Below are 6,626 nucleotides of genomic sequence, written 5' to 3' on the forward strand. Positions count from 1 at the left end.
CACGCAGCACTCCCCCTCCCTCTCCTGTCTCTCTCTCAGACACACACACACACACACACACACACACACACACAGAGCTGCTCCTTTCTCTCTCACGCTTTCCCCCCCTCCCTGTGTGTGTGCCTTTCTCTCCCACTCTCACACAACCACACACATATGCGCGCACACTACACACAGGCGCGAGCTCGCACTAGAAGAGAGAAAGACTAAGAGAGACACACACACATGCGCGCACACTACACACAGGCGCGAGCGCGCACTAACAGAGAGCAAGACACACACACACGAACGCTCTGACGATGTTAATTCCAACATTTGTATAACTTTGAGAAATCTAACAGTTACATTATGAGTTAGCCTATTTTCCTAAAAACTTTAGTTATTTACAGTTCAAGACACAGCGCATTTGTTATTAAACTCTTTACCTGAGAAAAGCAACACATTCAAGGTACATTCCATGTTTTTGTTGATGAGATAGTGTGTATTTAGTATATTTGATTCATCCTGTCACTCAAAAAACACATTCAATAGATGAATTCAGTGTCAGACATATACACACACGCGCGCGCGCGCGCACACGAACGCAGGCCAGCACACACACCACTTTGGAGCTGCTTTGTAAGGTAGAATTAACGTTCACAACAAGCTAGCATGAGACAAACAATCGGCTTTATAACATAATTTCTTTCAGCTGGACTTCTACTTTAACAAATAACGTATGTTTACAACTTTAGCTCCATCAAAAAACCCTCTTCACATACATGCGCGCACACACCCACCCGAGTCTCGCTGTCATTGGGGAGGAAAACACTGTCATGAAACAGTTTTTCACTATCGTATATGTCATGGTTAATTGACTCCCTCACCCCCGCAGTGGCGGTGTCGGTTTGGTGCCTTCTCCGTCGCTGTCCAGGCTGTGTGTCTCCCGGTAGTCGAAGAGCGAGCGTACGGTCTCCGCCATGTTCACTCCAGCGATCGCTGATCTTCCGCCGCCGTACGGTTCAGGCTCTCGCTCTTCTCTCCAGCCGCTCAAATGGCTCACACCAAGGTTATTCCAGCCGCTCCCACCGCGGCGGAGCGGAGGGGTGCGCGGCGCACGAAAGGCAACAAAGAAGTCCGTTTGTATGGGCTATCGTGCCTTTCAGTGAGTCAAACCTGAACAACTGACTGATTGTCAAACTATAGGTTTACGTGGCCACACTGTGGTTGAGTAAACATTAAGTTATGGGTCATTTCATAAATACATTGATGTTGGCCACCCCTACAGAGGAATGGACGCGCTCACCAAGCAGCTGAAAAAAAGTAGACCGTTTCTTTAAAAGAGTGATTAGCTCGCCAACTGAAAATAAATTATGAAAATAAAGTAGTGGCGACGGAAACAATCAGGTCAAATTAGTTTTTTAAATAGATGAACATAAGGTATGCTGAGAAGTTTTTACAGTAGGCTAGCTAATATTTACACAAGCGTATGCATAACTTATTTTATCAACAGGTTAACACAAATCCTTATCCACAAATTGTGTGATTTATGTTGTAGGCTATATCACTGGGCTGTGTGGTTCATCGCGCCACAACAATGCACTATTTTCTTTCTTTTTTCTTTTTCTGTTGGGAACATATAGAATAAGTAGGCCTAAATAGATGGATAGATAGATAGATAGATAGATAGATAGATAGATAGATAGATAGATAGATAGATAGATAGATAGATAGATAGATAGATAGATAGATAGATAGATAGATATTGATCAAGAAAATGGGAAATTACAGTGTTACAGCAGCACATAGGAAAAAATATACATACATGCAATATACATGAAATAATAATAACAATAATAATAAAATATAAGAATAAAATATAAGAATATAAGAACAAATATTTAAATGTATGCAAGATGGGGAAACAAAATGTGCAACTGCTTAAGTAATATGGTTACATATGGTAATAAATGGTTAAGACAGGGTCTTAAAATTTATTGGAAAAGATAAAAAAAAAGAAATGGCTTGATCAATAGTTATGTGTCTAAAACAAAAATTGGATTTAAAATGGGAAATAAATGAAGGCTTGTGCTGAACAGACACATTTGCTAACACAATGCTAATCACTGGGGAAAGCAGACTAGAGTAACACTGATAACCTTTTTCTTTACCTCTAATTTACACACATTTTATGTTGTGAGACCCTCATTTTGTTTATAGGATGAAAATCAGAAGGTAATTCACAATATGATACCGACATTAACAATCACTACGGCCTTTCTCAGTGGCACAATGTTGCCTTAATCATATGATTCGTTGTGATACCCAAAAAGGGAAGTATATTTTCGAATGAAAAAAAAATCACTTCTTTTAAAATACAAATCAATCATGATACTGCATATATTTTTTCACTACTTCTAATTTCAATGATTTTTTGTGGCAATCAGATAAAATAACAAGTGCACAGCTTTATTTAACACATACTAAACATACAGCAACATGTTCATGTGCTTCATCAGACAAATGTAAAATTAGAAATAAAAAGGCTTCAAAGAGTATAAGAGGAACATAATATAGACAAATCTGCTCCCCATTCATTAAAGTGTATTTTCTTTTTTTATAGAAAACTACTTGAGAAAATGCAACTTTCTGTAAAAAATCCATAGTCCAAATGGCACACAACAATACCTGGTTCCCTGTTTTATACAGTCTGTACTTGGTACCAGTATAATATAGCAACAATTTATATGTATCAGAAGCAGAGTAAATTGACAAATACTTCCGTACCGGCAGGAAAATTCATGTTAATGCATAAATAATTGACGTAACTATCAACGATGTATGGAACAGTCTATTTAAAATGGCATCCATCTCAAACTAATTCAGCAGTATTGCCAGATTACAATAAGCAAATAGATAACTGTGGGACAGCTTTGTCAGGCTGTAGCGGTGTTATTACAATATAATAACCTTAACCCAAAATACATGTATTAGAACTGATCCCTGCCTGGCAAATTACTCATGTTTTAGCGCTAAATCCCAAACCCCCTACAATTTACCATGGTGCCCCAATAGAGCCATAGAAGACACGTTCTGCATACATCAAATGGCTGTTTATTGGTTCAATTTAACCTGTCATTTCACCTAGTAATCACTAGACTAATCTTCAAGATGGCTGATCTGGGATCTTTCAAATAATCCTCCACTGGAGAACACTCGGGGGTTGAAAACCTGAAACTGTGTAGCTGTAAACAAAGATCTAGAAGGGATTCTGTCAAACTCCTGATTAGCTGTTTGATCAGGTTTTTTCAGACAAGTTGGCCTCAATGTGTTGTCCATTTAAACCACTTCGGGGTATAACATATTTAAAACATAAAAATCTAACTGCAGGCTAGGAAGCTACAAATAGCAGCCTTTTAGCCAAATCTGGCTCTTCACCAGAAAATCATTGGGGGTCCCCCAGTGAAAAGTTGAATTTTATTGGTGGACCTTTTAGACTTTCAGAGTGGAAGGGGGTTATTTCAGGTATCGAGTGTTCCAAAAGTGAAAGTCCTGTTCATTTGGGCGACTGGCACTTGGAGCCGTTCCAAGCCTTGGATGGACTTGAAACTCTCATGAATCATCAGTACAAAAGATGAGCTGTGTGAGGAAATAGCCTTGAAAAAAAGTCAAAGGTACAAGCCAGGGTACCCAAAAACCAAAGAAAGAATATCTGTAAGAAACATACAATCACCAAATTATGTTTGCTAACACTGAGTGGAAGAGAAAATAATATGTATTGTTGAAACCTGAAAATACATTCAACTATTAAGTAAATTAAGAATTCCAATAAGTTATTCCCATGGTTTATACATTCAATCAACCTATATGAACATGAGCTACACTCTCCCAAAGCCAGAAACCAGAGAAGTAAATCTCAAACTTGTAATGTCATCAGGTGTAAAGTCTGGAGCTGCTCCATAAACAATGAATAGGAGACTGATGTTTGCCCAAAGTGTTTTTTATAACCAAAACAGGTTTACAGAAAATGTACCCATACTCTAGAATTTAAAACTCAGATTCCCCTGATTTCATATGAACCTGTTCATGACAATTTGTTGCATCTCATAGACTCATCTATAACATATCACAATTGTGTGTGATTACATCACACATTTTAGTTTAAATGTTCAAATTTGGGGATTTGGGAGAGCGTTGGTGTTTTTTGACTGTCTTAGATCAAAGGAATAAAATGTGTAAAATCACATCCTATGCGATTCTTGGACTATTTTGGGCTGAATTCACCATTAGTTATTTTTTTCCCAATTGTAAAAATAAAGCCTTCAGAACTTGCTCTGTTTGGCCTTGTCTTCATGGAATTGGCATCGGAGGCTCATGGCTATTGTAGTAGTTAAAGAAATGGACATTTTCAGCTTTGTTTCTGATTTCTCAAAAAAAGTAACTTCATTCAACTTTTCATTTTTCAACCTCTGTTTCTCAAAAACAAATTTGAAATAATAAAAGCTTCAGTGCATAATTTTTACATATAAATACACGTCTGTAGCATTCAAGCTATTGCCAAATGAGTCTGTCTTTGGCTCTGTGATCAATGTTTTGGTGATCAGTCTGACATTCTTGGCAACTTGGTGACAGCAGTTAAAAATGATGGCTTTGGATGGAAAATGTATCATGTTGTTGATTATAATTTTTCAAAGTAAGAAAATCAGGTGTGCAGAGTCTCTTTCCATGATCTTGTGTGGCTTTTAAACACTGCAGTCATCTCTAACATGCGTGTGGCATATAGACTAATGTCATGTTTTGAGGAAACAGCAGGGTTCTCATAACTGCTGATGGTACGAATATAATAACCAGAAGTATGAATGTGCTCTACCTTGTGCTGCAGTCAGATGGCAGGAATTTAAAATATGCCAATGTTGCCTTACATTTTAACATTCATTCTGTGAGGGAGGGGGGGCGGCTTCTTTTTACCCATTGTTGACACTCACAATACATTTCTCACTACCTGTAGAGTTAACTTTGAGCAGCCTATGTTAGCATTATCACTGATATACTAGCTGCGATTTCAAGTACCAATGTTATTGTAATGTATTTAATATTAAAAAAGGTTGAGACAAAACTCATGTTTTAAACCGTAAACAAGTGGCATTTCAAATACGTCATTAGCAGAGTCTTGAGATTGGTTGCTTGTTTCACGTAAAAGTCTAATTTGTTAGACAAATGTAACCCTTTACATGCAAGTTCCTGCATTTTCTATTAAATGCTACTAGGTCTTGGATGGGAATTTGGCAGTATAGATTACCCTGAATATCAATCCCTGCTCCCATTCACACATGACCCAATGCAGGAAATGTTAAATGCTAAACATTTCAGGTTAACACTGCATGCAAAGGGACCAGATGCTGAAAATCAGGGTCTCTTGGTCTCTTCTGCTTTGATTTTGACAATTTTTACCTAATCTGTCTCATGTGATTGTGATGATTGTCGCAGAAACATCATGGTAAGAACAGCGGCGTTAGCAATAGCAATATTGTTATATGTAAAGTTAAATCCTCTGGTCTTATTCAGAGGGAGTCTTCTTCTTCATTAGCTTGAGTTTTATGGCAGCCAGCATCCGCAATTTTGCATTGCTTTCACCTTCTAGACCTAGTCCATTACTGTACCATGTCATTTCAGTCTAATATTTGGAAATACCTAGGGGATTTTTTTTTACATGAATCATTTTTTTCCAACACCCCTACCTCTTAGGGTAAGAAACATGCACATTCACCTGTTTTCTGTTTTCATGGTTTTGAGAGAAACATTATTTTGTCTGGGGTAATTGGCCCTTCAAGCCTATAGTTTGACAGCTGACTTAATCAATTAATAATATCTGATCACTCTACATCTGTAAATTACAGTATATTACAGGTCAAAGGCCACGACTTGCACCGAAGCTAACATCAGGCAAATAGTTTTTTCTATTTTTGAACACATCAAGGAAAATACCTAACTCAAACAAACAGGAAAATGTAGCCGTGTCTCCACTGCACCTGTTAATCTGCACTGCTGAAACCCAGCCTTTGGCTTAACCTAATTGCCAACTCCTGCTGTGGGGTGCTCCAAACTTACTTTAAATCATCTTACATTGAGTATGAATGATGAAGATCCTGAACTGGTGGAATATGGAACCACACAGGAGGATGTCTCAGTCATCAAGAAGTTTAGAAACAATGATCGGCTAAGATGAGACAGAAGAAAAAGGATGTGAGAGAAAATGTATGATCTGGGAGCTGCTGAATGAGTTTGGTTTAATTGTAATTCTGCTCTGTTTGCATGTGCACACTATCATGAACACTTCATCACCCGCACCAATACCCCCAATACGTGTGTGTATTCACGTACACACAAACACGCAAATACGTACATATACATTCAAACACAGCTACACAATCCTCACTGAAGACAAACACAGTGCATGTACAGCAAAACACAATTACATAGTCGTCACAAACCACACACACACACACACACACACACACACGCACACACACACACAAAGACACACACACACACACACACACACACACACACACACTCTTCCACAGAACACACTCACAGACACACACCGCATTCATTTCCCTTTCATTCAGCACAGGCACATATTGTGC

General features: G+C 38.3%; 1 protein-coding gene across 1 annotated transcript in view; it reads right to left on the bottom strand.

Annotated features, from left to right (window-relative positions):
* Positions 1–6,471: 6,471 nt before the first annotated feature.
* cntf (ciliary neurotrophic factor) overlaps positions 6,472–6,626 on the bottom strand; it is a 7,691-nt gene continuing 7,536 nt past the window's right edge. The window contains exon 4 of the mRNA XM_034859036.1: positions 6,472–6,554. The gene's annotated coding sequence lies outside the window, so the exon portion shown is untranslated. The remainder of the gene's footprint in view (positions 6,555–6,626) is intronic.

The sequence above is a fragment of the Etheostoma cragini genome, chromosome 2 (assembly GCF_013103735.1).
Source record: "Etheostoma cragini isolate CJK2018 chromosome 2, CSU_Ecrag_1.0, whole genome shotgun sequence".
In the NCBI taxonomy this organism is placed as follows: Eukaryota; Metazoa; Chordata; class Actinopteri; order Perciformes; family Percidae; genus Etheostoma; species Etheostoma cragini.